The sequence below is a fragment of the Somniosus microcephalus genome, chromosome 2, assembly GCF_052327205.1.
Source record: "Somniosus microcephalus isolate GS21.2 chromosome 2, FLI_Smic_1.0, whole genome shotgun sequence".
Taxonomy (NCBI): Eukaryota; Metazoa; Chordata; class Chondrichthyes; order Squaliformes; family Somniosidae; genus Somniosus; species Somniosus microcephalus.
In genome coordinates, this window is record NC_140988.1 from 254,764,436 (window position 1) to 254,782,739 (window position 18,304).

The 18,304-nt window shown below is 49.7% G+C and overlaps 1 protein-coding gene across 1 annotated transcript in view; it reads right to left on the bottom strand.

Annotated features, from left to right (window-relative positions):
- The window catches only part of fam149a (family with sequence similarity 149 member A), a 213,866-nt gene that overhangs the window by 179,532 nt on the left and 16,030 nt on the right, over positions 1-18,304 (bottom strand). The gene's annotated exons all lie outside the window — the stretch shown is intronic.

The window sequence follows — 18,304 nt, forward strand, 5'->3', positions numbered from 1 at the left end:
TGTGCTTTGGCTGCCCGCAGAAGTAGCAGTTGGGTCCCTGACGCGTCGCGGCTGTCGTAAGGCTTCTGGGGGGAGAGCGGGGCCCAGCCGGTGTCGGGCTGTCGGGCGGGGAAGATGCCTTCCAAGATGGCGGCGCCCTCGGTGCACACGTGGCGGCGTGGACGGCGCGGGCTGAAGAGTAGGCGTCCGAGTTTCTCTGGGCCACATCCAGGGATCGCGCGGTGTCCGCAGCCTGTTTCAGGTCCAACCCCGTTTTTTCCAGCAGTCTTTGCCGGATGTAAGTGGAGCTGAGGCCTGTGATGAAGGCATCGCGAACAAGCTCGTCAGTGTACACTGCGGCTTTTACATCTCGGCACTTGCAGTCTTTGCCAAACGTTTTCAGGGTGCTTAGGAACTCCTCCACCGATTCCCCAGGTCGCTGTGCGCGGGTGGCGAGCAGGTGCCTAGCATACACCTCATTCGTAGGCTGCTGGTAATGCGCCTTTAAGATGTCGCAGGCGGCCAGGTACGTCTCGGCGTCTTGGATGAGGGGGTAAACCCGGTGGCTTACCCAATTCCGCAGAATTCCGAGTCTCATCCTCGCAGCGTCCGTAGCGTCTTTGACGGCTGCGGAATTGTCCAGGAAGAATTCCATACACTCAAACCAGTGTCCGAAGCGTGCTGATGTGTCCGGAGCATGTTGATCCAAATCCAAACGTTTGGGTTTCAGGAGTTGATCCATAGTGTTGAAAAATAAGTTAATAAAATTGATGAGCCTCAATAATTCCGAGACTCGAAGTTAGCAGAACAAAACAAGGCTTTTATTAACTTAGAACGTAACACGTAAGAGAGAGAGATGTCTTCCTTCTGGAGACTGAAGCCAGACTGGGTTAGCTTACAAACGGGGCCAGGTATGGGCGGAGCCCTACACACAGCACATTCCAGCACATTCCAGTATACAATACAGCACATTCCAGTACATAATACAATGAGGTCTGGGGGAAGGGAAATGACACTGAAACCGATCTCAGTCACAGGCAGTGATGAATGGAAATATTTCATCACAATGTAGTCACCACACACCCACTTCCACTGAAGATGTGAAGTGTGCTGGCTGTCACACAATAGAATGTTTCAGGCAATGTTCCCGCTAAGCTGCGCAGCTGCCCAGTAATGGGAAGGGTCCCGCACAGGCCGCTCACCCGCTTCTCCATTGTAAATACATATGCACAGAAATTTAAAGGGACCTCACACTAAAAGAAACATGCCCGCAGAGCAAAGCGCAGCTTACAGGGAACATTGGTTTCAGGATGGCTCAGGGCCTGAGGGAGTGGGCACACAGGTTCTCGGATGAGGCACTAGATGTCCTGGTGGAGGAGGGATGTCCTGTACCCACAGGGGGGGGAAGGAGCCCAAATTGCCCTCCTGTCCTTCTCTCCTGCAGCAGCTAGTGCTGCTCTGCCTGGCCTCATCTCCTCCTCCCATTCCTCCTCCAGACCAAGAGGGACCCCTAGCAAGATCCCCATCACCAAGCACTCCCTTTCTCCTGGTGACTCCTATAAGGTGTCCAATAAGGTAGAGTAGTACAATTCATTCTCTTTAGGTGAAGTTCTCAGAGAATTTCCAGGAAAAATGTTGATAAAAGTGTTGGTGAAGTCTTGACAAAGTGTCCTAGAAAGTCTCCCGATGTGTCTCAAAAGTCCTCTTCAAATGCAATGTAATCAGTCCATCTCCAACAGCAAGTGAACAGTGAAAGCTGAACATGGCTGTAAATAGTGCTAGAAATCCATAGCAACGACTTGTTTACTCCTGTTCACCTGGTCGCTTTTAGGAGAGGTTGTTAATTGCAGCTAGCCACCAAAATGGCGAGCAGCCTCTTTAATGAGCGCTATCAGGCAATCCTCGGTGTGGCAATTCAACTCCTTTACAAAGGTGGCGTCTTGTGCTAAAGGCGGGCTAAACCAGCATTGCAGCTCAAGACCCCACCTTGGCCACCTCGGAGGCTCTTTAGTGCCTAAAGTATCCGGGGAAATTTGACACCAAGGAATGCTGGGACCTAAATTCCATAGCACCTTAAATCTGGTGCAATTCCAGTACGCACAGCAATGGAGAGGCCCGATGACCAAAGTAAGTTTGTCCTCAGGCTTCATCAGAATAAATCATGCAAAGTTTGGCCTGCATCAAAACCCAGAGATAGGGAGACCAGGAGCACTCCCCCGGGCCCTGCCTGGAGCTTTTGGGCCTCCTCACCGCCCCAACCTTGCCTCTCCCTCCCAGCGCAAGCATGCCCTGTGAAACTTTCCTCCGAGCACTAACTTCACACTGGAGACTGTTCAAATGAGGCCTGGGAGTGAAAATGGCCCAGGCCTCAGGCTCAACTTCTTCGCAGGGAATTCCCGCAGAATGTGGGCCACATTATTTGTAGCTTAAAAGGAACAAGAGAGGAAGTTCAGAGGATTGCTGACCATAGTTGTATTGTTAAAATAAAGAAATATAAGAAAGTTGAAAGAGAGAGAGAGAGAAATCAAAGGCTAGAGATGAGATATTTTAAATGCTCGAATTAGATCTGCCTTAACCTAGTTAACACTGTATTCCTCTGAATACAGCTTTACTTTTTCAACATCCCCATCGTAAATGTTTCCTCTCATATCGAGTATCATCCTAGTGTGGGAGACTACAGTCTCCCGCGTAAAGAAATAGGCAACACAGCGAGCTACAAGAAATAGGTCTTTACTCCAACTCTCACAATACAGTACTGAATTCGTAAAGCCCGCGAACCTGTGATGACTCACGGATTGGTCACCTGCTGGAACCTGATTGGTTTTCCTTCTCTCAGCAGCAGGCAAGTCTGAACATGCCTTATTCCTCTCAGCTTGCAACTGTCTTGCGGGGGGAGGGGAATACAGCAGTTAAAAGGGGATTATACAGGTTTATCTACATACACACAGTGTTTCCCCAATACGCCCCCCCCAGAATCCTCGTTAACTGTAAAATTCAGTCTCTGCGGAGGTTTGACCAAACAGCCGTAGCGGCTGTAGTAGCCATCTGGCGTGTGAGGAGGGCTGTCTGGGAGGTCGGCCGGTTGGGTCGTCGGCTGGTCTGGCGGCTGGTCTGCCGGTGGGCTGGCTGGACGAGCTGCCGGCGAAGGTGGGGCGGCGGCCGGGAAGTAAGGTTCTGGCGTGTCTTGGTCCTCTTGTGGGGCCGCCACCAACGCGGGAGGTCTGCCCCGCCGTGGGGGAAGAGCCGGACGAAACGGGAAGCTGAGGTCCAGGTGCGCCGGTTTGAGGCGGTCTACTGAAATAAGGTCCGGCTTCCCGCCGACGTCGATAAGAAAAGCTTTGTCCCCCGTCTCCAATACTGAGAAGGGGCCGGTGTATGGTGCCTGCAGCAGGCCTCTGTGCGCGTCCCGGCGCACGAAGACGAACTCCGCATGTCGTAAGTCCCAAGGCACGTAGGACGGTTGCGGGCCGTGTTGCGAAGTGGGCACTGGACGGAATTGCTGGGCCGCGTCCTGGTGCAGGGAAAGCTGTCTGGCGGCCGACCACGGCTCCGTTGTCAGGGGGAGGAAGTCGCCTGGTACTCTGAGCGGTTGGCCGTAGACCAACTCGGCCGCGGAGGCGCGGAGGTCCTCTTTGGGCGCGGTGCGCAATCCCAGGAGGACCCAGGGTAGTTTGTCGATCCAGCTGGTGTCGGCCAGGCTGGCGCGGAGGGAGGCTTTCAAGGAACGATGAAAGCACTCGCAGAGCCCGTTGGCCTGCGGGTGGTAGGCTGTTGTCCTGTGCAACTTGGTGCTGAGGCCGGCGGTGATGGCATTCCACAAGTGGGAGGTGAACTGGGGGCCTCTGTCCGAGGATATGTCGGTCGGCACGCCGAACCGGGCCACCCATGTCGAAACGAATGCTCACGCGACGCCGGTCGTGGTGGTGGAGGCGAGGGGAACCGCCTCGGGCCATCTGGTGGTGCGGTCGACGATCGTGAGCAGGTGTGTGAAACCGTGCGACGGCGGCAAGGGGCCTACCAGATCGACGTGGACGTGGTCGAAACGCCTCTCAGGCACCAGGAAACACTCCAATGCCGCCTTGGTGTGCTGCTGGACCTTAGCGCGCTGACACGCCACGCATGTGTTGGTCCAGTCTCTCACATCCTTGTGGAGTCCAGGCCAGACGAACTTGGCGGACATGAGTTTCTGAGACGCACGCATCCCTGGATGTGAGAGGCCGTGGATGATGTCGAAAACTCGCTTGCGCCAGGCGGATGGGACGACCGGCCTAGGCGAGGGGACTGAGACGTCGCACAGGAGGGTTGTGCCGGCTGCGTGGAAGTGGACGTCGGCCAAAGTGAGGCTGGTGGTTGACGTCCTGAGGGCCTGGATCTCCCCCGTCGGCGGCCTGGTCTCTCACCATGCTGGCGTAGTCGACGCCCAGGTGCACTGCGTGGAGCGAGGGTCTTGAGAGGCAGTCAGCCACCAAATTGTCCTTGCCGGCGACGTGGCGGATGTCCGTGGTGAACTCCGAGATGAAGTTGAGTTGGCGCTGTTGGCACGTGGACCAGGGTTCGGTTACTTTGGCCATGGCGAAAGTGAGCGGCTTGTGGTCCACGAATGCGGTGAACGGCCGGCCTTCCAGGAGGAAACGGAAGTGCCGGATTGCCAGGAACAGGGCCAGGAGCTCTCTGTCGAACGTGCTGTAGGCCTGCTCGTTCTTGCGCAGCTGTCGGCTGAAAAATGCCAGTGGCTGCCACGCACCTTCGACCCACTGTTGCTGGACAGCGCCGACGGCGTAATCCGAGGCGTCCATGGTGAGGGCGGTCTTGGCGCCCGGGATGGGGTGGGCCAGTAGTGTGGCGTTGGCCAAGGCGCTTTTGGTCTGGTGGAAGGCTGTCGCCATCTCGCTGGACCAGGTGAGTTGCTCTTTGCCCGTTTTGCCCCTGGTGGCTTCGTAGAGGGGGCGCATGAGTGAGGCGGCCTTGGGCATGAAACGGTGATAGAAATTGACCATCCCCAAAAATTCCTGCAGCGCCTTGACCGAGGTGGGCTGGGGAAAGTCCGCCACCGCCTGCACCTTGGAAGGTAGGGGAATGGCTCCCCTTGGCGAGATTCTGTGGCCGAGAAAGTCAATTTGGGCTGCTCTGAACTGGCATTTGGCCGGGTTGACGATTAGCCCGTGTTGGCTGAGGCGCTGGCAAAGAGAGCGCAAATGCGCGATGTGCTCGGCCTTGCTGGTGCTGGCCATGAGGATATCGTCCAGATAGACGAACAGGAAGCTCAGGTCCCGTAGGACGGAATCCATGAGCCGTTGGAAGGCCTGTGCGGCGTTCTTGAGCCCGAAGGGCATGCGCAGGAACTTGAACAGTCCGAAGGGGGTGATGACCGCCGTCTTCTGGACGTCTGCGTGGTGGACGGGGACCTGATGGTAGCCACGAATCAGGTCGACCTTGGAAAAGACGGACTTTCCTGCTAGGTGTGCCGAGAAGTCTTGGATGTGCGGAATGGGGTATCTATCGGGCGTGGTGGCGTCGTTGAGCCGTCTGTAGTCACCGCAGGGGCGCCAGCCACCGCCCGGCTTGGGCACAATGTGGAGGGGGGACAACCAGGGGCTGTTCGAGCAGCGGATGATGCCCAGTTTCTCCATCGTGGTGAATTCTTCCTTGGCCACCGCCATCTTGGCTGGGTCCAGGCGTCTGGCTCGGGCGAACACTGGTGGTCCCGTAGTGGCGATGTGGTGCTCGACACCATGCTTGGCTACCGCGGCTGAGAAGGTCGGTTGTGTGAGCCTCGGGAAATCTGCGAGTAGGCGGGCGTAGTCGTCATCCGCCGGGGCAGAGCAGGACCCGACGAGGGCCGGGCTGTTGCTCTGCTGGCAGGCCAGTGAAGCGAAAGTTGCTGCGTCAATCAGGCGCCTGTCGCGGACGTCGACCAGGAGTCCGTGGGCGCAAAGAAAATCGGCGCCCAGCAAGGGATGTGCCACCGAGGCCGTCACGAAATCCCACGTAAATCGCTGGCCGTTGAAACAAACCTCGGCCTGTCGCTTTCCAAAAGTAGCGATGGCTGCGCCATTTGCCGCCACGAGGGGTGGGCCGCTCCAGCCTGCCTGGATGTCGAGCTGGGAGGCAGGAATTATGCTGCATTGGGCTCCGGTGTCGCAAAGGAATCTGCGCCCTGAAAGGGAGTCGGTTATGTACAGCAGTTTACCTGCGGTGCCGATGGCCATCGTGGCGGCGGGGGTGCGGTCGAGCAGGCCTAGACGGCGGCGCGGGGCTGGCGCGTTGGGCCGGGCGGCCATCTCGGTTTGATCGAAAGAGCAGGGTGCTCTGCAGCGTTGGGCCTTGTGGCCGAAACGCGCGTGGTAGTAGCATAGTTCTGTGGCCTGGCGTGGCGGCGCGCACTCGGTGGTATCGGGGAGCCTCGCGGCTGCACAGCCGAGTTGGGCGACGGCGAAGACTTTGTCCGCGGCGGCTGCCAGTTGTACGCAGTCCATGATCGGGGACCCCGCGAGGGCAGTCTGTACCTGCTGAGGAAGCAGGCTGAGGAAAAGGGCCCGAAACAAGAAGCACTGCGGTTCAGAGCCCAGGAGCGCAAGCATCCGGCTCATCAACTGGGTCGGGGTAGAGTCGCCGAGGCCTGGTAGTGAAAGAAGCCTACGGGCCCTCTCCTCCCCGGACAGGCCGTAAGCCTGCAGCAAGCGGCCCTTAATGGTTGAGTACTTGCCGGTCTGTGGTGGGTTCCCCAGCAGGTCGAGAACTTCGGCGACGGTGGAGCTTGCTAGTGCTGAGACTACATGGAGGTACCTTTCTTCATCGTCTTGAACCCTGCGAAGGGTGAATTGGGCCTCCGTGTGCGTGAACCAAGCTGGTGCTTGGTGTTCCCAGAAGGTGGGGAGCTTCAAGGACGCGGCGCCGGCCGACATCGGGCTGCTGCTGGTTGCCGTCGGGTCATTGCTGGCCTCTGTAGGGCTACGTGAGTCGGGGGCTTCGGCCGCCAACATTCGGGGTCACCAATGTGGGAGACTACAGTCTCCCGCGTAAAGAAATAGGCAACACAGCGAGCTACAAGAAATAGGTCTTTACTCCAACTCTCACAATACAGTACTGAATTCGTAAAGCCCGCGAACCTGTGATGACTCACGGATTGGTCACCTGCTGGAACCTGATTGGTTTTCCTTCTCTCAGCAGCAGGCAAGTCTGAACATGCCTTATTCCTCTCAGCTTGCAACTGTCTTGCGGGGGGAGGGGAATACAGCAGTTAAAAGGGGATTATACAGGTTTATCTACATACACACAGTGTTTCCCCAATGTAGTAAATCTATGTTGTGCCTTTTCCATAATTTAATATGCTTTCTATAATGGGGAGCCCCAAACTGTAAACAGTACTCCAATTGTGGCCTAAACAATGTGGCTTACAGGTTCATCATCGCCTTTCTGCTTTTGTATTCAATACTGATGTGATGAGGCTTTTTTGCCTACCTTTAGCTTGAATGTGGTTTCTTTCAGTCAGTCACAATGCATAGAGTTAAAAACCTGCTCTATTCAGAATCATGTCCTGCAACGAACTCAACACAAATGTCACGAATATCATTATTTGGCACTCTCCAAGGGAAGAGGGAAGAGCCAAGTCACACAACTGAAATGAAAATATATTGTGTGATTTATTCAGTTTTGTGCAGTTCCCTTTCAATTTAGCTGACTGTTATTCAAATTCAAGGAGCCCAGTAGCTGTTTGTGTGGAATGTAATTAGCTTGGGTTGTTCAAATCGAAGAGATAATAAAACCCAGAATTATTTCTTCCTATTTTATGGCTTTTCTGTCTTGAATCCTGGTTTTAAAGATCTGTGTATCTGTCATCCTAAATCTCTCTGTTCCTCTTCTCCCTTAAAGACTTCTATATAGGATATATATATAATCTCTGTTCTTTTTCTCCAAAATGTATTATTTCACACTTTACTAGATTGAATTGAATTTTCCACATATCTGCCCACTTCCCTAACCTCCATGAGTCTGGATTTAATTGACTGTTCTGACGGACACTTGTCATAAAACAACGGAAATCTGACACAACGGCTCAAAAATATTGCCGGGATCGAGACATGCGGGTCCTGGCCTAAGCTGGGATTTCCCGCTCAGCCTTGTAAGAGCCAGAGCCTGAACCCACTCTTTACAAGGTCACTGTCATGGAGGGGCTCAGGGCAGGGATTCATTATTCTGGAACTTCCTGCTTTCCCGACCTACTTGTCACCCAAGATTTGCCTGGAGGCCTGTACGTCCAGTGAGATGAGCTGTATCAGACTTTAAATGGTCTGCACTATGAAGGTCCAAGCCAGAGTAGGAACCTGGACACCCAAAGAGGAAGGAATTTTTTTTTGAAATATCAATATCAACCCCCTTTGAGCCTCCAAAAAAGGTTTCTCTGGGGGAAGGCCCAGGTGCCCCCCTTATCCCCAGCTGTCAGGCGGGCACTGGAGTTTCTGCAGCATAGGGCAGGTGCAATTTTCTGGCCCTAAAGGCCCTATAGGCCCTCCTGTGCCCACCCACAATTTTCCATCGTCCTATTTGGTATGGTCAAGAAATGTTGATGTTATTTCTTCTGTGCTCGCTTCCAAGTCATGTATGGTGTAAAAATCTGGTCTACAGTTACCCAGCCTATTTGATTTCCCTTCTTGCACAAGGTGTAACATTCACGCCCCTCCAGTCCTTTGGTACAATTCCTGATTCCAAGAAACATTGGTACAATTAGAGAACAGCTTGCTGAAGTGGGTCTGTAATCTAAATAGGGCATAAGATTATACATCTTATTTGCATTGGAAACCAGATACTAAGAGGGTTTTCTTGGGGTGGAAAGAACTTTGGCATGTTCATGTAAATTTGAGTACTAAAAGTTATTTTAATGTTTTATATAAAATGTTAAAGCTGGAAAGTGTCTACTCAATGAAATGTCCCTAAAACTCAAGCATCCTTTGTTTTTTACTTGTCTTAGAAATATGTGTTAAACTATATTTTAGGTAAGTACATGAGGGAGAAAGGAATGGAAGGTTATGCTGATAGGGTGAGATGTAGTAGGGAGGGAGCAGGCTCGTATGGAACATAAACACCAGCATAGACCAGTTGGGTTGAATGGCCGGTTTCTGTTCTGTAAATTCTATGCAATTCTACAGAATCCTCAAATAACCATTACCTGGTTCACTGAAGTAATCTGCAGTGAATTCTAACTCGTCACTTCTTGTCATTGAATAAGTTACTGCCGAGGGATCAAAGCCAGGTAGGTGGAGACATTCCAAGGATGTCAGTTCTGGGAAGCACACATTACTGTACCAGTATAACATGTCCATTTCGCAAATCAGCCAACCTTGTGGCTTTGCAGAGATTCATCAGTAACAGTGCTGAATTGTGGGCTGTTTTGTAACGTAGTCACACATCAACAAGGACATCATTTGATTTAGTGCCCTTACTTCTCATTTAGATGTTGGGTTTAATGCAAATTACAATCAAATCCAACGGCCCTCATCCTGTTGATTTGGAAAACTATTCAATATACACCGAGGTATCTTTGGGAGGCAGCAAATCAGGAACAAAATTTGTCACAATTCCCCAACTGTCACTACCCTCATGTTGCCAGCCTGCAAAACTAGATATGCACTGTAGCATTTCATTTTTTAATACTTTTTATAACTTAAGATATCTTAAGCTAATAAGGCATTATAACTCACCCACAGACAGGTCAACAGGCCACATCATGCATCGCATTTGAATCCTAAACATGGGAATCTCGGTATAAATTATTAAAATCAATTATTACCTGATCACCGCTGCCTGAAACCCCATTCATTTTTATTTTTAAGCCTTAGCAATTCCACCAGTGCAGTGACTCAAATAAATCCAGCTATTGGCCCGGAATTTGCAGTCAGCAGCGAAGCAAAGGCATTTGCTGATGGCCCCGAGGTACGCTTCACACAAGGATCTCTGTGATGAAATAACTCTGTGTTCTGGCATTTGTATTGTCTGTTGTTGTTGTACTTGCTAATGTCTGGAATGTTCTACAGATGTAACCACTAATGCTCCTCCCTAGCCCCGCCCCTCTGGATCCTCCGGATCCTCCGGATTGGTGTGAGTCTTACTCATAAGGGCTGGGTCGGTGATGAATGATGGCTGCCTTGTGTTAAGTCGATGCCATGTTCTTACTTAATAAAAGCCTTTAGTTTTAAGCTTTAACCTCTTCGATTCAGGCAGTTATTTGGCACATCAATCTCGCAATCCCGGTGTCGAGAACTTCGGGTTTTCCGACCTTCAATTCAAATCAACGAACTGTAGTGGGGATCCCCCTTGTTCAAACTGATGTGACGTCAACAGGCTGTCTAAGCAGCCAATCAAAAGGCAGAATTCTCATAGACAAGGAAGTGAGTAAGCTCTTAAAATTCTAACTTTTTAAAAATGTTAGTGAGAGTAAAAAAAAGATTGAGGCTCACACATGGGGAAAAGGCAAACCTGAAATAAAGATGAACAAACTTTTTTTAAAAATGTAAACATTTTTTTGAAGTTTCTTAAAAATTTAAATTTTTATTAAAATGAACAAAATTCACACTACACAAAATTAAAATTAGTTTTCCAGGCCCTTAACATTTGTTTAGCAGTAATAACGCTGTCAAAACCCCAGTTACAGCTAATCCCTTTGGGTCTAACTTTAAATGGGGAATTTGACAGCGTACTTACTGTGGAAGAGCTGAGATTTTCGTCAGTTTCAATGATTTGGCTGATTACACAGATTGCCTGTGGGGGGGCGGGCACAGTGCAGCCTGTTTCAATGCTGTCCCTGACTGACTGCAACTTTGGGATTTCCGCATGTGCCTGCACACGCCACAAATCCCGAAGTTGTGGTCAGTTTCAAAGGCAGAATGACGGTGAACGCTGCCAGTTCGCCGTCATCCCGATCGCAAATTCCGGAAAGAATCAACCCTGTAACTGTAACTCTGATAAACCATCTCTCAAAATTGATATGATATACAGCCAACAATGGTAGCAAGTAACATCTGATTGATTGGTTATGACACCCCTGACAGATTTGTCTGTCAACCAATTTGATTAGCTTGAAATAACAACAGAAAATGCTGGAAAAACTCAGCAGGTCAGGCAACATCCGTGGAGAGAAATTTGAGTTGACGTTTCGGGTTGGACCCTTCTTCAAAACTGGAAAGAAAAGAAACTAGATCGGAGGCAGGGCTGCGATCGGACAAAAGAATAAAAGAAACAAAAGAAGTAAAAGAGATTAGAAGTTAGACGAGATGGTAATAGGCTGGGATTAGGTGTAAAGTGTACTGGCAGGGCAAAAGATAGCTGCCAGGTGTGAGAGAGAAACAAAAGGAAAGGGGGGGGGGGAAAGGAGTGGAACAATTACAAGAGAAAATGAAATGGGGGCCGAGCTTATGATCTGAAATTGTTGAACTCGATATTGAGTCCGGAAGGCTGCAGACTGCCTAATCGGAAGATGAGGTGCTGTTCCTCGAGTTTACGTTGAGCTTCCGTGGAACAATACAAGAGGCCAAGGACGGTGAGGTCCGAGTGGGAATGGAGCGGTGAATTAAAATGACAGGCGACCGGAAGCTCGGGGTCACCCTTACGGACTGAACGGAGGTGTTCTGCAAAGCGGTCACCCAATCTGCGTTTGGTCTCCCCAATGTAGAGGAGACCGCATCGTGAGCAGCGAATACAGTATACTAGATTGCGAGAAGTACAAGTAAATCGCTGTTTCACCTGGAAGGGGTGTTTGGGGCCCTGGACAGTGGGAAGGGGGGAGGTATAGGGGCAGGTGTTACATCTCCTCCGCTTGCACGGGAAGGTGCCAGGCGAAGAGGAAGGGCTGTTTGGGGTGATAGAGGAGTGGACTAGGGTGTCTCGGAGGGAGCGGTCCCTGCGGAATGCTGAAAGGGGAGGGGAGGGGAAGATACGTTTGGTGGTGGGATCACTTTGGAGGTAGCGGAAATGCCGGAGGATGATCCGTTGAATGTGGAGGCTGGTGGGGTGAAAGGTGAGGACAAGGGGAACCCTATCGTGGTTCCGGGAGGGAGGGGCAGGGGTGAGGGCAGAAGTGCGGGAGATAGAACTGACACGGTCGAGGGCAGTGTCAACCACAGTAGAGGGGAATCCTCGGTTGCGGAAAAAGGAAGACATGTCTGAAGCACTGGTGTGGAAGGTGGCGTCGTCGGAGCAGATACGGCGGAGGCGGAGAAACTGGGAGAATGGAATAGAGTCCTTACAGGAAGCGGGGTGGGAGGAAGTGTAGTCCAGGTAGCTGTGGGAGTCAGTGGGCTTGTAGTAAATATTGGTCGATAACCTATCCCCAGAGATGGAGACGGAGAAGTCGAGGAAGGGAAGGGAAGAGTCCGAGATGGACCATGTGAAGGTGAGGGAAGGGTGGAAATTGGAGGCAAAGTGAATGAAATTGTCAAGTTCGGGGCGAGAGCAGGAAACGGCACCGATACAGTCATCAATGTATCGGAAAAAGAGGTGAGGGAGGGGACCCGAGTAGGACTGGAACAAAGATTGTTCCACATAGCCCACGAAAAGGCAGGCATAGCTAGGACCCATGCGGGTACCCATGGCAACACCTTTGATTTGGAGGAAATGAGTGGAGTTAAAGGAGAAGTTGTTCAATGTGAGAACAAGTTCAGCCAGGCGGAGGAGGGCTTTATTAGCTTCCAGTGCCACCCTCTACAAGACACACTCCAATCAGCCAAAAACATTATTGACTTTTCTTCTGGAACACTCACAAGCTGACAAGATGAAACACAGTGGGGGATATTTTGGCCAAAGGTTGAAAACAGGTGCTAAATGGGTGCTGTGCTAATAAGATTAGCCTGTTTGAAAGTCTGGATTTAGCACACAATTTTGGTTCTAATTGCTGATTACCATCATTTGAATTTGCCTGGGAGGTGTTAAACCAGACACCTGCAGGTTTAGCACTCAATTGCTGATTAGACAGAATTTTTGTGGAACAGTATATGTGGGCTCCTCGCACCCACTTCCACAGAAGATGTAGAGTGTGCTGGCTAGCAGGATGGCTCAGGGACCAAGAGAGAGGGTGCACAGGTTCTCGGACGCAGCACTGGAGGTCACAGTGGAGGAGGAGAGATGTCCTGTACCTACATGGGAGAAGAATGCCACCTCATCCTCCTGTCCCTCTCTCCTGCAGCAGCTGGTGTTGCTCTGCCTGGCCTCATGTCCTCCTCTCATTCCTACTGCAGACCAAGGAGACCACTAGCAAGATGCCCACGACCAAGCACTCCCTTTCTCCTAGTAACTCCAATTAGGTGACCTCCTCAGAGAGTTTGCAGAATAAATGTTGCTAGAGTGAAGTCTTGACAAGTGTCCCAGAAAGTCTCCTGATGTGTTTCAGAGGTCCTCTTCACAGCTCCAGTAGCAAGCCAACAGACAAGCGCCAGCCACCAAAATGTCATGCAGCCTCTTTACTGAGCGCTAGCAGACATTTTAAGTGGCAATCAGCCCCTTAACAAGTGGCCGTTCCCACCGTACGCTTCAACTCCTTTACCAAGATGGCGCCTTGCGCTAAACATGGGCTAAACCGGCGTTTCCGCTCAAGACCCCATCTTGGCCACCTCGGAAGCTCTTTAGCGCCTGAACGCACTGCCAAAAATCGCCCCGACTGTCAGCTTAAAACACTGATGGTTAGCTCAAATGTGTTTAATCACTTCATGTTCACTCTTTATATTGGTGTCAGTGGGGTATTTGCATTGTTTTCTGAAGCATGCACCTAATACAGCAACACCAATGTAAACCTGCTGGGTTTGTTACACCAAGAGTAAGAAATGACAGGCAAAAATGAAGTGAAAGGAAAGTCAATGTGGAAGCACGAAACATTTTCAACTTGCCGCCCTGGCGTAAATTGGGCGTTGCGGATCGATCGCCCATTATAGAAAGTGTCCAATTTATATTCTGTTCAATGGAAATGAAAATAGGTCGGTTTCTATAAACGGGAAGCTGATCAGCAACACCAGTTTGATGCCTGAGCAACAAGTTGAAAATCTACCCTTCAGAGTCTGCAGGTAAGTGAAAGAGCTCCCCAGCACTGTTTGATGGCTGCTGAAGTGGAGACGGTGCTGTATGAGGTAGTTGTGTGGGGCGTGATCTTGTTTGCCATTACTGTGCACCATCCTTATTGTAGCTTGCCTGGAAGGACGTGGAGGCAGATTTGAGGCTGCAGCTGACCATTACCAATTCGGCAGTGCCAGGCCTATGCTGCATATCAACTGCAGATGTTCTTGAAGCACATTGGCACAGCTCTAACTCTGGCTTTCTGCCAACCCATAGCCTTTTGACACAGTTCCCCATGGTTGTTGCTAAGTAGGTGTGTCAGTGCCTGCAGATACAATCATAAAAGTTGCATTTTTATAACAACTTCCAGTGCCAAATATCCCATCTATCGGCTCTCCTTTAAGTAAATCATCTGAGCAATGTTCCGACTATGGTTTTATCCTTAGCAGGTAACATGGACACTTCACTTTGTTAGCACACGGTGGCTCTTTAGGAAGCTAACACGGGCGGGGGCCGGGGCCGGGGGGGTTGTAGACACAACAGCCTGTGGTAGGATAGCAGAGATGTGGGATTGATAAATACACTGGCGTTTTATTTGACTACTTTTGGGATCAGGGAGTATTTATGCAGAACTTTCCTCAGGAGATTAAATTGGTAGAATAGAGTTCATGAGGGGGAAGTTTGTGCATTGTCGTTCTAACCTTTTCTTATTTTTAAAAACATACTTTGCAGTTTGCTTCAGTCATTTATAAAGACGGATATTAAAGAATTAATGGAACATTTGTTTAAATTTAGTTCCAATTAATAATGGTTTCTATTAGATGTTAAAGTATATTCGCCAACTCTTTGGGGAGATCTGCTGCTTGCAATTTTCCGATGCAGCTCACAGCATTATGTAATCATTCTTAGTTTATTTTTTTACATATGATTTTAGAGGTCATCAGATGAAGATAATCCCAGCAAATTGCACAAATAGCTTTCTATTTAACAATCAGAATCAGCGCAAAACATTACTACTTACACTAAAAATAACACTAAATTACCAGAACAGTGACAGATACCTGATTGGAGAGGTTCAAACATGGAGCTGTAGGAAAGATGGGCACAGACTTTGGAGAGGAAAGTGAGGTTAGTAATGGGGAGGTAATTTGCAAGAACAGATGGGTCAAGGGTGTTTTTTGAGAAGGGGGTGATGCTAGCGGTTTTGAAAGTGAGGGGACAGTATCTGAGGAGCCATTTACAATATCAGCTGGCATGGGGGTCAAGAGAGCAGGAGGTGGATCTCATGGACAAGATGAGCTCAGATTAAGCATGGAGAAATGGGATAGGAGAAAAACTAGAGAAAGATGTGGGTTCAGGGCTAGGCTAGGAGGTAGCCTGGAAGGAGGTTTGGCTTGTTGGGATAGGGGAGGGGAGGGGCGAAGAAGCAAAGGCATTGAATTGATACTCAACCTGAAACACAAAGAAGCCCATGAGTTCCTTGCTCTTGTTGGAGGTGAGGATAAACAGGGCAGGGGAGGCAGTTGGTAGTGGAGAAAAGCCAGGGGTTATCTTTGATCTCCGGATGATTCTGAAGTGATGAGCAGTGTTGGCAGAGGACAATGAGGCCTGATATTGCTTGATGTGGTGCAGCCATATCTGGTAATGGATGCCTAAACCAGTTGTGCACCAGGTATGGCAAGATCTGTGCCCCCTTGGACTTGAGGAAGCAAGGTTGAGTGCCATACCAGGGGGGATCAGGATGGGAGAGAGTAAAGACTTGGGCATCAAAGATGGTGAGGGAGTAATTAAGAAGATTGACAGTTGCAGAAGTATTTTGGCAAATGGAGGCTGACGGCTAGGCAGTTGGCAGTTTTAAAGTCCAATTTTAAGTGACTTGGGGGAGGCAGAAGGAGGTGGGGAGACATAGATGGAGAGGAATACAGGAAATGGTCAGAGATAATTTTGTCTGTGATCGAGACTGTGGGAGGAGAGAGGCTATGTGACCTGGCAAGGTCGAGGAGGTGGATATGGGTAGGGGATTTCATGTGCTGAGAAATGTGATGGGAGGGCAGTGAGATCAGAGGAGTGGGGACAAGGTGAGTTGAGATGGACACTGAAGTCACCGAGGATGAGGAGTGATTCAGTGCAGAGGCTGAGGGAGGAAAGGAGGAAGGATATCTCAGTGAGCAATTCAGGGTGGGGCTTCTCGGGGTGGTAGGGAACAAGGATTTTGAAGAAGAGGCAAGAAGGTTGAAACAAAATGAAGTGCTCGAAGGAGAAGAAGGTTCCAGAAGAGTAGGGAGGGATCAAGGTGTGATTCAGCGATACTGTCACCACAGTGGTTTAGGCGGGGCAGGTGGTGGAAAGCATAGCCTGACAATGAGGGTTCAGTAAGGGGCAAGATGTCACCACCAGCGAGCCAGTTTCTGTCAAAGCCAGGATGTCAATGCAATAATCCATTAAAAAAAAGTTGTAGATATCAAGGGCCTTATTTGTGAGTGAATGGACATTCTGCAGGGAAATTCGGTGAGGGGCAGTTAATATTGATCTGTTGGCAGAGTCAAGGGACATTGGGATAAGCAGGACGGGAAGGAGGTTGATGATGTTATGGGACCTGTGACATTTGATTGAGCGAGGCTCCATGTCAGGAGAAAAGCATCATTGAGTTTATTATTTAGTAACTGTTGTTACATAGGCAAGCACAGCATTTTGCATACAGCAAGATCCCACAACCAGCAATGAGACAAGTAACTAGTGAATCTGTTTTTGGTTGAGGAAGGAATACTGTCTAGGACACTGGCAAAACTCCCTGCTCTTCTGCATATAGTGCTATGGGATTTTTAATGTCCACCTGAACCACCAGGCAGGGCCTCAGTTTAACATCTTGTCAAAGGACAGCACCTCCAACAATGCAGCACTAGAGTGTGGCTTAGAATTCATAACCTTCCGACTCAGACACAGGAGGGCTACCAACTAAACTAAACTCACTATGATGGGAAAGTGCCAGCACTCTGTGCCACAGCACTTCAAGTGCTTTCGCACTTTGACCCATTAAGTCCCATTTATATCATAGAATTACTGTAAACTAACTGGTCTGTGACTGAAGAATTCTTGAAATACTCCCAAATTTCTAATAAGGATGAGCTCTGCTCTCTTAACTGGCTGTAAATAAGTCTGGGCAATGTCAATCCAGTTCTTAGTGGCCATGGTCCCATTCACAGAAGTGCCTCAGTTAGGCACTGATTGGCAGTAAATGGGCAATCGCACTTACAGTAGCCACAGGATGGCAGATGGTATGAGAAATAGAAAATGTCACACTGGGTGCCACAATGAGGTTTGAGCTGAGGGATGTTATGGGACAAAGTGGCGTGAGTTTTACTCTGCACCTTTCTGTGCTTGATGCTAACCGTGGGTGCCAACAATAGAAAGTGTTCCATTCCCCAGCACTATCGTCCTTCACCTTGACGACACATTTCTTTGTATTTGTTCTTGACATGTAGGTGACATTGGCAAGCCAAAATTTATTACCCATCCCTAGTTGCCTCGAGGCATTTAAAAAATCAACCACACAGCGTGGAACTGGAGTCATATGGAGGCCAGACCAGGTAGAGGTGGCAGGCTCCCTTACCTGGAGGACATCAGTGAACCAGTTGTTCTTTTACCACAATCTGGCAATGTTCATGGTTGTTTATCTGGTGCTTTTACAACTTGCCATAAGAGGATTTGAACTCATGACTTGTGAGCTAGTCCAGTACCATAACCACTAGGCTACAGTATCTATTGTGCAGTCCGAAATGTGGACACTTTAGAACAAATCTGTGCCTTTAATGCCTGGGCATAAATCATCATTTAGGTATAGCACAGAGGGGAAAATCAAGTGGGGAGGACCGCATGGCCATATTGGAGCCGGCCTGTACATCCATTAATTTAAATGGAGGGAAAAGTAGGCAGGCTCTGTAGTATTCAGGGGTCTGCGGCACATAATTTTCCACCTATTTAAATTAATGGCTGGAAAATTGTGTGCAGCAAGAAATAAAGAAAGACTTGCATTTATATAACGGCTTTCGTGACCACTGGACGTCCCAAAGTGCTTTACAGCCAATGAAGTACTTTTTGAAGTGTAGACGCTGTTGTAATGTAGGAAACGCAGCAACCAATTGCACACAGCAAGCACCCACAAACAGCAATGTGATAATGAGCAGATAATCTGTTTTAATGATGTTGATTGAGGGATAAATATTGGCCAGGACACCGGGGATAACCACCCCCCTGCTCGTCTTCGAAATAGCGCCATGGGATCTTTTATGTC